Source organism: Papaver somniferum, chromosome 1 (assembly GCF_003573695.1).
Source record: "Papaver somniferum cultivar HN1 chromosome 1, ASM357369v1, whole genome shotgun sequence".
Classification (NCBI taxonomy): domain Eukaryota; kingdom Viridiplantae; phylum Streptophyta; class Magnoliopsida; order Ranunculales; family Papaveraceae; genus Papaver; species Papaver somniferum.
This window is the reverse complement of record NC_039358.1, coordinates 19,159,253-19,176,334: the sequence shown is the minus strand read 5'-3', so window position 1 is coordinate 19,176,334 and position 17,082 is coordinate 19,159,253. Positions and strand designations below refer to the sequence as shown.

At 35.1% G+C, this 17,082-nt stretch overlaps 1 protein-coding gene and 1 long non-coding RNA gene across 2 annotated transcripts in view; one reads left to right on the top strand and one right to left on the bottom strand.

Annotated features, from left to right (window-relative positions):
* LOC113280618 (uncharacterized oxidoreductase C663.09c-like) overlaps positions 1 to 17,082 on the bottom strand; it is a 100,212-nt gene that overhangs the window by 64,162 nt on the left and 18,968 nt on the right.
* LOC113280704 lies at positions 165 to 4,465 on the top strand. The gene is made up of 6 exons (XR_003325744.1): positions 165 to 264; positions 1,013 to 1,119; positions 1,462 to 1,541; positions 1,684 to 1,761; positions 2,803 to 2,969; positions 3,778 to 4,465. It is a non-coding gene; the product is annotated as an uncharacterized LOC113280704 (long non-coding RNA).

Sequence of the window (17,082 nt, the reverse complement as noted above, 5' to 3'; positions counted from 1 at the left end):
GGACATGTTAGAAGTAGTTGCATGTGATAAGAATGTGAACACTGAATAGATGTGATTGGTAAATTGTGTTTCCGTATTTAAATTGTTTTTTTAGAACAATTTGTTGCACCAAAGCTAACTTCAGTTGTTGCTTTTTTAAAATTATTTTGCTGTGAATTGACTGAGCTTGGCCATACTGACAGAGATCAATTTGTGTTCGCTGCTCCTCACCCAACACCCGCTATAGTATTCCCTCATGTAGCAGCGACATGGTGGCTAGAACAGGTACGTATGATCCATGCCACTCTTTCTCTGCTACCGTTAGTATCATAGAATGTATCTCTTTGCGAAATTCGTGTTGATTACCGGACCAAAAAACCAAGCACTATAAAGACACTGAAGCTTAGCTTAGAATGAAGGGACGATCGACCGACCTGCTTCTGTTCTATTTAGTTTTTTATGAAGGTTCTCTTCATTCCCCCTAAGTTTATACACTGAATTGTACAATGAGAATTATTTGACTTTGTAAGAATAATTTCCGGTGTGCTTCTTCCTAAATTCTACGTTGAATTTTTAAAGAACTATCACGATCACGACGATTAGAGTAAAGTTTCAAACAACATGACAACAATAAGAAGTGCTACTCAATATGAAGAGTAATTCTCATCATGTGAAGAAGGTAAAACTATAACACCACCAGACCTAAAATGATTCAGTTTCACATAGACGGACGACGTCTGACGGGGACCCGATCCGGTGGTGGGGAAGCTCCAGATTGAGTTTTCAATTGGACGGATAGGAAAAACTCACGGTTTTAACTATTCGTACCAATTTTTTCTGCATATGGAGATCATTGCGATATTTACCATAAAAGCGACTCCTGCTACTTATAGATGTCGAATACTTTAAATACCTTTCGAAGTTCTTTCTGATCATCGATCTAAACTAAATCCTTTGGATGGTGCCCATCTTTCTTATTTTACATCGATTTAGCAAATATGCCATCAAATCATGATTATCTCAATCTTAACAGTGAAGATTCAATAGCTCAGACGAAACATCAGTCGAGAGAGAGATGTGAAAAAAAACGGTAAGAGTGATGGACATTGCCAACAGCAGTACCGTTCACATATTACCAAGGTATGCTCACTTTCTTTCATTTAATGTTTAGGTTTCCACAAAATTTCCTTTAGTTTTTCAAGAGGATCATGCGTCTTGCCTCTTTAGTCGTAGCTCTGTGCATAATTATTTCAATGAAAACCTTACCACTTAACTTTAACCCAGCTGTGCCTCTTTAGTCATCATATCTGCTTTGGTGATAACCATGTTACCGTAGGTGACACTTAATATTTCATGATAACACTTAACAATTCCCCAGAAACTTTGATTCAATTACAAAACTAGAATCATTATTATCCTCTTTAATTAATATTTTGCCTCATTTTGTTGCTGAATTAGCTTGCTTACTTTTTGATTTGCCAGCGATCCAGATCGGAAGCACAGAAAGCACGCTGGGAGAACAACTCACAGTGATGGCTATCACGGACAACAAAACAATACACGTACTGTAACATTAGATCATCATCTAAATTTACATAACTCAACTAGAAGGGCTAAATTATTGTTACGTGGCTTAGTTATAAAATGTGTTTTTGAGATTTCCTAATTATTTCTAATATGATTGATTGGTGTCAGAATTGCCAGGGATCTCGCTCAACTGCTCAGAAAGCACGCCAAAGTAGGATAGCACAACAGCGCCAGGAGGAGAAGGATGAGAACTAGGTGATTTATCTATACATCATATATATACTATATGTTTTTGCAGCTTCTTTTGTACTGTCATAATTAGTGCCTATAACGTTGGCAGCACTGTCATAATTAGTGCCTACACATAAGATTAATTTAAGTACGGGGACTTATTTGTTTAGTAACATTCTAGGAAGAATTTTGGGAAGTAGGTTTATTTAGCTCAAGATGTGAAAGATAATAATCTTGGGATCAGTAGAGGAGAGTACAAGCTATGTTAATCAGAAACTTGGTTTGCATGTAGAGGAACTCATTGCTGAAGACATAGAATGAAATTCCTGTACAGTCCTATGTATCTCATTGGTTGGATATGTTCCATATGCCGCGAATACGAGAACATGAGAACTATGTAGATGTGTAATAGTATCATTCTCTGTTGTGCGGTATCTTTATTAATTATCCCCATGAGCAACACTGCTCCATATTGGTACTGCAAGTAACTTCTCAATCTAAACGATAGTGGTTCTCGGCTTTACATTTATTCATCGAGAATTCGAAGACTCAAAGCCAACAGTGTTATATTATAGGTATGGATATGGATCCGAAAGTTCCACATTCTGGCATGTGTGGGATTGCTCAGTTAGGTTCAAAGGGTGCACCGTTACTGACTTTACACTAATAGTTTAATGCTAGGAATTAAACTTGGTCTCTCATGGTTGGTTATCCTTCTTTTTTAAATTGATTTTTCTCTTGGAATACTCACTCCCAAGCTATCTAATCGTTTATAAATGTTGTGTATTTTGGTATTTTCAGTTTTTGAGTTTCTTTAGTTCGTTTGGTCGTTCCCTACCGGAGTAAAAACGGTGGTACCATAAAGTTCAATTTTGATGCACATATTTCATACATTGAATTGAAATCTGGACATGGGAAAGCATTGTTCATCTTCCAATCTGTTTTACGTTGTATAAGAAGTGGATAAATGTTTTATTATGTTAAGTTATAGAAGAAAACGAAAATTTCAACCAAGTAATTGCACTCTCGTATACTTAAACGATGTGTTTTTTTGTTTTTCCTTAGATGATTACAGAATATTCAAGGAGAAGATGATATAGTAAGATGATGCATAAAGAAGAGAAAGTTGAGAAGTCATTCGCACATTGCCACCCAAGTTTCCCGGGGAAGGATGGAAAAGGCAAAGCAAGGGAGATCACAAATTGAAGAATGCATTAGGAAACTTCATTGAGGTAGCATTCTTTTTCCATGTGAATTTTGTTGTCATGAGTTCGATCAGTTTTTTCATAAAATTTTGTCCAATTTATGGCACAATTTATATGCGTATGATGAGGCTCGGGATTCCAAGCATGCATGATAATGGGTTTTTTCATTTTTTGTAACTAAAACGAGATTGACTTATAGTCCAATTAACTGGCTCTTTTTGCTTAACATCCTATAGGATCTACCTTTAACTGATCAGCCTCAAAAAAATTAGGAGCTTGATGGGAAGAAAGAGGTGGATGCATGATGCATCAACAGCATATATGCATAATGCAGGACTATGATTTCACTTTAAGACTTTATAATTGGAACTGGAAAATTATACCTTGATTATATATTTTCTTTGACATGTAATGTAAGTCTTTAATGGATATTAGATTAAAAAGATGACTTCATGTCTTCCTACATATATTGATAATGCAGGACTATGATTTCACTTTAGGACTTTATAATTGGAACTGGAAATTTATACCTTGATTATATATTTTCTTTGACATGTAATGTAAGTCTTTTAATGGATATTAGATTAAAGATGACTTCATGTCTTCCTTATGTATGTTGTTCCTCTCACTTTCATTGAAGATTTTGTGAAAAAGAAGTTCAAAAGATAATTAGAGAGTTTTTGATAACTAGCAAGCTTAACAGTTTCATTAGTCTGCTGAATTTTTTTTTCTTTTTAATGTGGTTTTAAAAGTTTCTTGAATTGCTACATAATATACTCATGTTTACTGTTTGACAATCATTTGCTTTATCTAATCTTTTTTTTTTTTTTTTCAGATGGTCAGGTACCTGAAAAGTTTCAAGGTGTGGGGAACTTCTACGGTAACTTAGTCCTCTTTTTGTGGGTTCATACTTGGTTTAGCTATCATCTAGGAATTTGTGCTTTGGGGAGGGGAATCATGTTATGGGACTGTTTTTGGTGCCTAAGAGCAACCACAATCACGACCAAATTTGGAGACTATAACCAAATTTGGTCCGAAAGTGAAGCACAATGGGATGGACTAAAGCTAAATTTGGTATGGTTTTCTAGGGTTTGAGACTAAATGTAGTCGCCGATCAGACTATAACTGAATTTAATGGGGCGTAGGTATAATGAGCGTTGTAGGTTAGGCGTGAATATAATGAGCGTATAAGATTGGGCGTAAGTATTGTGTGCGCTTGAGAGTGGAGCGCTAATCCAAAGAACGTCTCAGTGGGGCGTTAATATAAACTACACCAAACCAAACGTTCACAAAATGTATGCATGATATCAGACGTTGATATTATTGCCGCCTCATGTTTTTTTTCCATCAAACTCACTTAATACTCTCGTCTCTCCCTTGGAATTAACACTAGGTTGGTGATTTTGTGAGCGCCCCACGTCTGGCGATAATAATACTTACGCCCCACATGAAGCGTGGATAATACTTACGCCCCACTCATGCGTTCACAGTAACGACGCCTGACCTCCATACGTTCATTATAACTCCGCTCACTGTCAAATGTTCACTATAACAACGCCAGACTAAATTATAGTCTTTCACCGCTGCGCCTCTAAAAAAGCCAAAATATTTTAGTATTTAGTCTGCTTTTTAGTATTTAGTCCCGTTCATGGTTGTGGTTGCTCTAAGCCGGACTGTATAAGCATATTGACAGTGTGGAATGAGGTTTTTGAATATTGGATAAGTGTTTGATCCCTAACTCAGTGAAGGTCAGGCTTCTTTACAAGTTCCACAAAATACTTGGCATCAATATTAGTTAGTGGTCTTCACACCCTCATTTTTGTGATGTTTTTGTTCGCACCCTCTTTTTTTTCTTCTTGACCTGTGATCGATAGTATCTATATCAATAGATGAATCCCTGCCAACCACACTGATTGCGATTTAGAGAGGATTAGCAAAATTAAGATGAATCCCTATAAATGGCTAAATTATTGTTTCGGGAGATGTTGAGGATGGTTCTCAACATAACATTCAGTTACCTCTTTTTTTTGAGTTTCTTTTGTATCCGAGTGAAATTAATCTTTTAGGAATTAACGAAGACTATTATCTTACACGTAAGATACTTGCAACATCCATCGCATATGCCCACCATGAAAAATTATCAAAGGATATGAAGGTTTTCTTATGTCTCTCTACTATAATCTGTTTCATCAATCATTATGCATATTTTATCAGGACGTGAGGCAAAGGAAGATTTGTCCTTGGTAAGATGTAGATGATCAACCAAGTCATGTTCTTTAGTGATTGAAGTAATAGAGTAAGAGGAAAGTGCAGGTATATATTGTACTCCATCCCTTTGGTTGTCTTAGCTCAACAGGTAGATCGCATGGCTTTAGTCATGAGGTTGTGGGTTCGACTCCCGCAGACGGTGAACGAATCAAGTCTTTGTGTATTGATATTATTCTTGGTGGTTGTTGGTGTTTTTGAGACTGCGCTCAGGCTGTGTGGTCCATATGAGGAGAAGTTTAATATGGCCAATGTTATATACTCCCTCCGTTACTTTTTAATAGGCCAGTTTCTATAAATAAATATTTCAAAAAAATAGGCCAGTTTCCTAATTGGGAAAGTCAAATGTTACTTTAATTTTCTGGGACCATTTTTCTTTTAACTTCTTTTGATGACAAGTGTTATGTGGACCATTTCACTTATTTCTTTGGCTGACAAGTGTCATGGGGACCATTTCACTTCACTTCTTTTATTGACAAGTATGTAGAGAACCACTTTCAATAATTAGTTCTCTTAATTTCCTTAATTTTCTCAAAAAAAGAAACTGGCCTATTAAAAAGTAACGAAGGGAGTAGCTTTTTAATAACCTAAACTTGAGTAAACCCAACATTCGGAAAGTTGAGGAAAGAAGTTGAATCCACAAAACTTCCTCTCTCTAATAGCTTACACATATATATGGATGTAAAAGCTTTTATGGGATGCAGAGGAATGAATTTGAGTTCAGGACAAGATTTTATATCCAACATATTTTTGATGTCAGAAAATAACGGTCATCTTGATGAGGTTGTGTTGGTTGGGGAAAGCATACTTATGCCTATGATTAGGACAGTTCTCGGTGCTGCAATAATTGCTGACTATTTCAGTGTTAAAGAAGAGCCACCATCATCTACCTCATGAGGTTATACAAATTGAGCATCTTTTCCTGCGTGGCTGATTTGTATACTTTCTATAGGTTGTTTTCTGTGCAGCTGTGTCATAATTTAGATTAGTGGTTTGACTTGGCGCACGATACATAGATGGTTTATGCAAACTGTTATACTGTTTAACATCACTAAAATGATAATGAACAGAGATTAATGAGGTAATATTTTATTTTAGTTTATTTTGATTGGTGATAGTGTGGTAATAATTGACAGTTGATAATTTTCAAATTACCATACAGTCTTACCCGGTCATACCTCTCAGGGGAGGCTCAGCTTAAGTGGAGCACTTTGTACGAATCAAATACTTTAGACTATGGATTGTAAGGCTCTAAATAAAATGTACAGTGACCTACAAGAAGCAAGGAGCAACAAACCACTGTACATGGACTTTTATTTTATTTTTTGAACCATTTTTATTTAAAGTTAATGTCACTATTGCGTTCTTTTTTCTACTATTATCGATTGGATCCATGGAGGCTATAGTTTTAATAACAAGAAGAATAGCTTCGTTGGTGTACTGCTCATCTGGACTGTGCACTTTGTGGAGATTATGTAACTGAAGGAATTTGAAGTTGAGTCCATTTTTCAGCATCCAAAACAGTAAATTTACAAATCCAAGTATTTACTTTGAAATATAATATGGCTTGAATTTTTTGATTGCAACATAGTTCTATGATACATGATGCAACAGAGTCATTAGGATCAAGTGATAATAGACATGAAGGCCCATTTGGAGAACAACGTTTCTCTTAGATTCAACAGTTTACAACTGACTCGAGTACAACAAATAAAACAGTACATTACAGTGGTGCTCTATAGAAAGTACTAACTACGGAGTACACAAATCTAAACACCTCAAATTTACATGGTAAGTATATCAATTATTAGGTCAAATAATTCTCACCGAGCTTACCATCACTTTCGCTTTGTCTCTCTTGGCCATATGTATCCAAATAAGGTAGACGCCTTTATGATTCAGTCATGATTCTTTTTCTTTTATAAAGATCAATGTTGTGGTCAACAAATGTTATTACCAACAATAAAAACTAACTACACCATTGTAGGAACCAACAATGATATGAGACGTACCCGCAAATTTCTTGGAAGACTTGATCTACAACATTAGAGGAGATTGTCCTAATTATTTTTTCATGAGAAACAATAATTTTTGAGATATAGGTGAAGATATAAGTTATCTATTGTACAATTGACTAAGTTTTTTATTCAGGTTTTGCATACTTTGATTGTTTTTGAAAACTCAAATCTCAACATGAGAAGTCCAATTTTTGGATAGCTTCAAAAGTCAGCTCATATTGTTTCAAACTTTCCAAAGCCAAATTTTCTGTTTCTTTTTTGTATAATGAATTTTTTGCTTATTTTTCAGCATGGGAAGAAACCACATCTCAAGTAAGTTTTAGTGCTTTACTTTTTTACAATATTTTGTTTCCTTTGCGGTGGTGGGGGGCCACATCTCAAGATAGTTTTAGTGCTTTACTTTTTTACAATTTTTTAATGCACGGCTTAGAGCTGTGCCAATGCTATGGAAAATTCTAGTTGGGTTTTGCTTAAAAAAGTTCAAATTACATATGGAAAGTATATAATACCTATCTGCTACCAAAAGACTTTTGGTGCTCTAATAATTGAATTTGGAAGGAATTGTGTATATTTCCTGCCAACTACTTTGTAAGCATGATTGTGAAAAGTTAAATGAATATATATTTTTTATTTTATTTTGATAAATCAATATAAAATAAATTAGGCCAAGGAGGTTTTGGGTTAGTATATAAAGGATTCCTGCAATAACGTAACTGTGATGTCACAATAGGGATCTGTAGCTCGCTAAAAGGTCAAGGAAAAATTTGTCAATGAAATAGCTATTGTACTATGTAATTAACTAATTTACACACATTTACAACCTAATTGACTATTCTATCTTCTCTTTCCACATGAGTGTTCATAACTGAAATTTCTTAAATTTTGTAGGTTATGCGAGCAAGTGTTGACAAAATCAAAGTAAGAATCAAATTATGATTGTATTTTCCATGCAACATACATATGTAAGATACATATAATTAACAACAGATGCTATTGGAAGATTGAAATCTGCTTCAGGTATTACCGTGGCTGCATCCGATGGTCAAAAAGGGTCTGGCGAAGTTCATAAGAGAGAGATAGTCATGGAAAGATACAAAGTAAATAACTTTGATTTTAAAAGGTATATAATTTCTAATTTAAGAACTGAGACCCTGAATCAATTGATAATGAATCTTATATTATTGTTGAAACAAGATGGTTTTTATGAAGGTCACTCTATGGGGGGAATTGTGCAAATCAGTATAAGAGGGTGTTGTAGAGGAACACATGAATACTCAGATAATTGTTATTATGACTGGCATGTTTGTAAGTGAGTTCCGAGGTTAGTAGTTTGTTACTAAATAAATACAGCAAGTGTTGACATTAGCATGTATCTGTTCAACTAACTGACAATTATACCTTGCAACAGGTGCACTTGCATTAGCTACTACCGCAGTCTCTAGAGTGTTCATCAATCTGAATATACCAGAGAAGTAATTGCGCTGAATCAAATTAGGACTATATGACTTTTATTACGTACTAAAAGGTTAAATATAGTTTATGATAGGAGACAATAGAAACAAAATTATTTGCTCTCACAACCGGATGATCCCATCGAAAATAGAAAGACCATATAGAAAGCAATTAACAGTGAAAATATGGTAAGCGTGTATTTGGTACATTTTTTACATGCTAGAATAAAACATAGTAAAATGTACGATACTTCAAGTATCACGGTAAAACATTCACCTACGACGAGAAGGTATTGGGCTTAGTTGAGAACAAAGAATGGTACTACATGGCATGCATCAAATGTAATATAAAGGTTGAGTACGACGAAGACGAGGAACCTTGGTGATAAATTTAAATAAATCGATATACCATGGTGAAAATGAAAGAAATTTTTAAATAGATCGATGGAAAATACATCGAGACTTACTAACGCCTTAGAATATACACAGGTACAAATATAATTTGTATGTAAAGGATGACAGAGATACAACAGTATTTACAGTGATGGGAAAGACAACAAAAAAGTGTAAATTACTTGGAACAATGCAACGAGGTAACAACATATTAGTATGGACAATTAACTTGAGTATAGATAGATGTACTATGAATGCATGCTCACTATATTATTTATTTTCAATAACAAGGGAGAAAAGGCACACAAGTGGTTCAACCGAATCAAGGACCACACCTTTATTTTCAAAATGGTAATATGAGAGTACAATATAAACAACAAATATGATAATTTTACGATACAAAAAGGATTTAATCCAGAAGGCGAATCAGAGGATTCATAAGCTGATACAGAATCCCATGTAGCTTTGCAAGCGACTGGTACTAAAGCACTTTGTTTAAAATATGAATCATTATTTACATGTAAAGCTCTCTTTATTTACAGGGTTCAGGTCGCGAATGAAATGTTATACATACTACCAAGGATAAGGAAAAGGAGACATCTAAGAGGGGTAGGAAAGGTGCATTAAGTAACCACAAGGAAGCAAAGCATCTAAACACACCGGTCAAAAAGAATAGACGCAAACTGAAAAAGAAAGTAGACTTTGATGATGAAGAGTTTGGAAATTCTAAAACCTCTCGATTAATTTTTAGTTCATTGCTTCGGATATTGATGATTCTATATATGTTCTCAATGAGGGTCTTTTTGGTGATTTTTGTCTAGAAACTCAGCTTTATTTGAATATCTAAAATTAGTGATTTTTTGTGTATTGTGGTCTAACTTTGTGCATTTTTTGTCTCCGAAATAGATGATAGCTCCGAGTGGGATGCAGATAAAATAAATGGAAACTCGGATGCTGAAAGTTAGTCCGATTTTGTTGTTGGTTTCGGCCTTGGTCAGAATATACCACATCTTTTAATAGTAAATTAGCTTGATTTAGATAGTTGTATACTGATGTGAGTAAGTAAATGTTGTTTTACAAATATGCAGGTCATTCCATGTATTTCGATAGTTATCAGTTATCTCGGCTAAAGGATTTCGGAAAAATCCAAAAAGGTACATCTTGCTATGTCTAAGTTATCTGCGTACATAAATGAGGTGTGTTTCTCGGTATTAATTAGAAGTGGAATACTGACTCTTTAAAGATTTTGAAAGTTCGGTTGTTGTTGTAGTAATTCATAAGGCCTCATTTTTTGTTGTGTTTGTATTTTTGAAGCACTAATTTCAAGGTCCTTCCGTCAATGCTTTTTTTTTAAAAGCAGGTAATACTGAGCGGTTGTTTTCAGAGGCTTGCACAAGCAAACCTATTTGAGAGTTGAAAAAGAGAAGATTGAAAGCACTCATTCCTCGGATTGTACAAGGGTATATATCGGGACGTAGATTTATGTGTTGGTTCAGTGGTGGTTCCCATAGGATCTATCGATGGTACAGACAGGCTATCTTTTGTAACTTCACTATTTTTGTTGATATATATGATCCAGGTAATAGTTTGATTCTCTTATTAGGAACAATGATTGTCATTCCACTCTTTGATTGAAGTGAAAAAGAACAGAAAGCTATCTTCATGTTCCAGAATCGCTTTTGTTACCCACATGCCACATGGTTGTCTATTAACCAATCATGATATTACTACGTATGATTACTTTAGGTGGTTTAATCATTTGCACTCATTTAATAGCTTATTAATATTTGCTTCATGCTTAGTGATTATCCATATATATTAGAAAATGACATGTCTTCTTAGTGAAACTGTTTGTATAATGTGTTTTTGCGGATCAAATATTTATCGTCTGTTTGGATTTGCTCAGTTGCAAGTCATCTGCCATCTTAAATATATATTTTTAATTTTTTGCTGCATTCGATTTTATAATAACCAACAGTGAATTATCAGAAATGACTTCTTTCACTTCACTATATACGTTTATCGAAATACTAAAACCAATTCAATTTCCAGGAATTCAACAAATGTTCCCAACCATTGGAACTGTAGCCGACCAAGGGTCAGGATGTGCAAGCCTGCATAACTGCACGTCCAAGGTGATTGGTAATGTGAGAGTCTGAGAGACAACTGGTGCCCGAAACTAAACCCAAGGTGTGTAAAATGAGGACATCCTAAATTTTCTCTGTTCCACCGTTAACTCAGAGTCACCAATTTTGTTACAATAAAATAATCACTAAATCAATACCACGCAACCGATGTATGCATGGTATGGACGTATTGTATCAATTTTTAAAGATTACATTGTCGTTGTTGGTAAGTTTGCAATAGATAACGTAGGACATAAACATATGCATAAGATCAAGTACGTACATGCATAAATTACATGGCCTAAAAATATGTTGCACGTAATAGAATCCACAGTAACATATACTTACTAAACAAGAGTTTTCTTGCGAGATCCTTTGATCTGTGATATGCTTCAATTACCTCATTCAACATCTTCGCCTAAAATCCGGTTAAGATACACAACAAATATTACCAATGGTGTTTTTGTTTGATTCTGTCTTGATGTCTTTATCTCATTCATGCATGTGTCGTTCATCCGTGCAGCTGTGAACTCTAATATTTGATTCTTTTTTGTTGGTGCCTTTTTTTTAGTCTTGATTATGCAAGGTTGTGTTTTTATTATTTTTTGGTACCAACCCTTGCATAACTTTGTCGGGCCATGGAATTTTGAGTGGGTTTTGGGTATTATGGCGGTGCTGTGTCAGGAAAGATGTTGTGCGAAGGTAACTTCAAAATGAACTAAGAACCTTTGAATTAACACCTGTCTAAGTCTGCAAGCCTCTTTCCATAAACTGAGCTGTCAATGTCGGAACCGTTGCTTGATCATGACCATCAAATAAACTACATTGCGTAACAAATGCTAAGTAAAATCAACTGATACAACAATCACCAGAAACCCAAATGAAGAGATTAACAAATGCTAAGTAAAATCAGCTAATACAACAATCACCAGAAACCCAAGTGAAGAGAACATCTTACAGACTCAAGATAACTTATACCTTCAGACTTCAACTGAAAAACTTAGAAAAATTGTGGTGGCCATAAATAAAATAATATACCAAGTATACTGGAGTAACCAATTACCATCTAAAAGAATCTCCATTCTAACATCTCTAATCACTGCAGCAGCCTGGAAACTTATGTTGCCACCAAGACTTCTGAACATGAATTTAAAACACAAAAAACAGAATCCATACTATGTTGCTTTTACGTTGAGTATTATCTACATTGCTACCATTATGACAGAGAGAGTTAGATAAAGGCAGACAAGGATTAATGCGAACTTGAAATAAGAATGTTGTTAATCATTAATTGTATAATGTTTAATTTTCATTATGTTTGTATATAACAGATGTCCAGTGCTTTAGAGTGTGCATTATTAAAATAATTAAAATTTGTTTTGATTAATTGAATCAGGGTTTAGCTAGATCAATAGGTGCGACGGGATTTAGTAGATGGCCTTTTTACTTGAGCTGACACAATCCGGACAAGATTATTTTAACCTTTTGCAAGTACAAGGTTAGTGTTGCTTTATAACCTGCATAATATTTTGTAGGCTAGAATCGTAGATCTTTAGTAAGTTCCGACAGTCATGATATAAAATACATCTTCATAGAAAAAACGGGACAGAAAAATTTTGATCTCTTTCTCTGATTATATGAGAAACACATGAATTCTAAGGTCCAGTAACAAAGAGTCTGTAAAGGAAGTTCATGAAGTGCCTTGAGCTTTGGACTTGCGTTGTCTATGCAAAAAATTATGAATCTGATGAGCTATAAGCTGACGGAGTTTTTTGATTCATCATGTAGGGGATACTACATCGGGTACCGATGCTCGATTATAGTTACACTCAGCTATGTATCTACATTTTCGGCTTAGTGGATGTTGAGATACTTCTTTTTCTGTTCCTTGATACCACCAGGTTTATTAAGCCAAGTTGTAGTCTTCATTCCCAGAATTGGTTAGCCATATTTAGAAGAAGTTATCGAACCAGGAAGATATTTCTGAAAGGTAACGAAGCATATATGGGGCGATGTTTAGGTTGATGTTTCCGATAGATAATGTTCTAAGCATTTAGGGGGCGATGTTTAGGTTGATGGTTCTGAATGCAGGCTTAGTTATCTTCTCTCAAGTCTTCTCAGTACTTTGGAGAAGGTGCTTCGTACAGAGTTCGATTTTCCTGAGATCCATATAGGTAGATGGTTGATGTTCTTATATGGAACTTGATAGGTTTCTCACTGAAGTTAGCGTTGAAAATTCACTTGATACTGCATTCAGTGACAGGATCAGGCTTCACTTTTAGAAAGGGTCATAAGTGGTAAGCAATGCCTTATCCATGATTAAATTGTTTCATCTGTAAAATAGTGAAGTACATTATAGGGTGGTGGTCACAAGAGAAAATATAGAAATTAGGAATTTTCAAACGAAACAAAAAGCCAGATTGAGAACGATGTTCTCTCTTTTTAATAATTCATGTTCATTTTCTAAAGGATCATCTTTTAGTTTGGAATTGTGAAATGTATGGACGTTGTAGGAAGAGAACAATGCTCGGAATTGCTTAAAAACTCAACAAGAGGAGAGAGAGTTGCAAAAGAAACGGTCAGTCAGAATTGTAGGATTAGGAAAAATCAGCGGAACGTGGAAAGGTTTTTACTGTCGGGTCGATGAATGACATGATTTGTTGATTATTTTCATATATCACAGTAGAAGTATTGGTTTGAATTTATTAGGTTTTGTGTAAGTTTTGGTTTTAGCTTGACAAATTGTATTCGACTTCCTTGAATACATAACAAAAATTGTAGGTTTTTTATTTATTGGAAGATTCTTTCCTAACATTGAATTCATAAGGTTTCTGTAGTCAAAATCAGTTGATCAAAGGATGAAATCTTTGGATATGAAATAGGTACTTTTTGGCGTTGCTAATAAAACAAAACAAGCGGCAATCACTAAGGGACAGAGAAATTATTGTATTATTTTACACAGGATACTTGCCATGTTCATCACATATGCTCACCATGAGAAATTATCGAAAGTTGATGAAGATTTTCTTATTCACTCAATTATAAATCTGATTCATTAATCATTATGCATATTTTCTCAGAACTTGAGGCAAAAGAAGATCTGTCCTTTGTAAGATGTGGATGAACATCCTTTGGCTGTCTTAGCTCAACAGGTAGAGCGCATGGCTATAGTCATGAGATTGTGGGTTCGACTCCCACAGACAGTGACTGAATCAGTGCTTTGTATATTGATATTACTCTTAGTGGTTGTTGGTGGTTTTTGAGACTGTGCTCAGGCTGCGTGGTAAACACATGAGAATAAGTCTACTATGACCAGTTTTACATATAATGAGACTTCATACAAGGATAGAGAGTGTGGACGAAGGCAACAATTGTCTGAAGCTTTTCAAATATGGACCACGCCACAAAGCGGGTCAGGTTCTATTTATTCGTGTTGGCTATTACTAACCTGAAGTTGAGTGAACTCAACATTTGAAAAGTTGTGGAAAGAAGTTTAATCCACAAAATTTCCTCTCTCTAATAGCTTACACGTATATCTGGATATAAAAGATTTGTTGGATTGAGAGGAATAAAAGGAATGAATTTGAGTTCAGGACATGATTACATAATCCAACATATTTTTGATGTTAGAAAAGAATGGTCATCTTGGGACTTCAGTTCTTTGTGCCGCAATAGTTGTTCGGTATTTCAGTGTTAAAAAGAGCCACCATCATTTTCCTCTTAAGGTTATAGATTTTGAGATTCTTTTTGTTTTCTGTGCAGCTCTGTCGTAATTTAGATTGATGATTTGACTTGATGCACGATAGTCGATAGGTTACACCATATCTTCTATCATAACTTTAACGGGACGTACCTCACATATGGAATTTGTTGAAGAAGCAGTTGGATGTCCATTAGTAATAGTTGATGAGCACGGTTTTTCTGTTCCCAAAAACCCGACCATATTTCCAACTGGGAATTCCTTTCTGCGCATGTTATTAGAAACTTTTTTTTTTCTTGCTACTACAGTACTACTTTCCATTATTTTGCAGATGTTCCATGAATTTTATTGAAGACTGTATTGTGATCCTTGAACTCACATGGTGTATGCAAAATGTTAGGTACGAAAGTTCACAATTTTCAGTTCAAAATACTGTATTATCCAATCATACATCTCTGGGGAGACTCAGGTAAAGTGGAGCATTTTGGCAGATTTTGTTCTTCTTTTCCATGCGATCCTATATGCATGAATTTCGTTAAGGATTAATGCACACATCTAATTTAGGACATCGGAAGGACGGGTTTTGAGGTTTCGTTCTATTTTAATGAATAAAAGAAAACTAATTTACTTATCCCCCAAGTAGCTTGGCAGTGTTGTTTATTAACATAATGAAGTTGAGAAATTTTATTGTAGGCAAGCAACCAGTGAGCATCCAATAGCTAAGGATGTTGTACAACATGCTAAAAAGTTGCACCAGATGTATGCATCTAACCTGAAACACACATCAAAATTGGAGGACTTTGATGTACACCCAATATATGTGTCAGCGGGAATGTGGATGATAAATTGGTCTTAGTTGGTAGTAAGAGACTAATGGTGGCCCGTAATGTAACAATCATCTCTGAAGTTGAGGATTGCATGTCAGAGAGTGACTGAGTGAGCAGGTTGCGCACACTTTTGTGTTGGTTGCTCTCAATGTGTTGATTTCTGGAGCTTTAGCCATAACAGTCCTGTAAAACCAGAATAAGAGCAAGTAAATTCATCCCACAAACCAATAAACATTGCAAGATTAATGATGTCTGGCGACAATCGGGGTAGAACAATCCCATATCCAAGGAAGTTGGAATATTTTGCAGTGTTAGAGACTCGATCGTGACTTAATTCATGTATCAAAGAGAGACCTTTTCTAAGGATCATCACTGAGAACACATACATGTCTATCGGTTTAGTTTATTCGATCAGAATCGAAAGAATAATCGTCTTCAACAACTTGGATGAATGTAAACCAACATCAATTATGGAGTTCGATAAGAGGGTTTCCAGAAAATTCAGCTTCATTTCTTCCCTCCAGAATTTTATAACGCTTCGTTCATTCACAAGGCTCAAACCATGTAATACTAATGGTGGTGAAATTTTTTCATTTAAGAAAACTTTCTTACTTACCAAAATTACTAATGTTGGTGGTTGGCCTGTTGGCATATCCAACACGAGTAAAATTACAATCATAGCAGTGTGTGTTGGGGCGGTCATGAATATAAACATTACACTGATATCGAAGAACTTCCACCTCACCGCCTATTTGAAGACTATATCCTTGAAGCCGAAAAAAATACTTTGCTTAGTTTGTTGCCTGTGACCTACCGTCTTAAATCGTGTTCATTTTTTTCTTAGTTACGGGAATCTTGAAATATTATACAATATGGTACATCATTAGTGTTACTAAATTATGGGTGTAACTTTCTTTTGATGCATGCTAAATAGTTTTATATAATTATTTCTTTCATGTAGTTCGATAATCTAATTACTTTGTTCACTTTGTAGCCACTGGGTAGAACATCTTTAAGGATGCAGACAAGTTCCTTTGGAAATGCAAAGGACTCTGGAAAACCCTATCATAGGCACATGGAGTAGGCCTTTGACAGGCTTGAAATTTGTACAATGTCGTAACATGGACCCACAAGTATTTACGGCGTCATTTGAGTACTTCTTATTCTCTAATGCAAACGCCATGGGATCCAGTAGAGAAAATTTACGCGAGGGGTGGTTTTATTGTTGTTTAATGGATGTCTAAGCAGAAGAAAATAACTTCATTTAAGTTTGACTACACACAAAATATTCATCAATTGTGATTATCCTTTGGTAGTCTGTTTAAGCCGTATGTGAATGATTTTTTTATCGTTATTATGG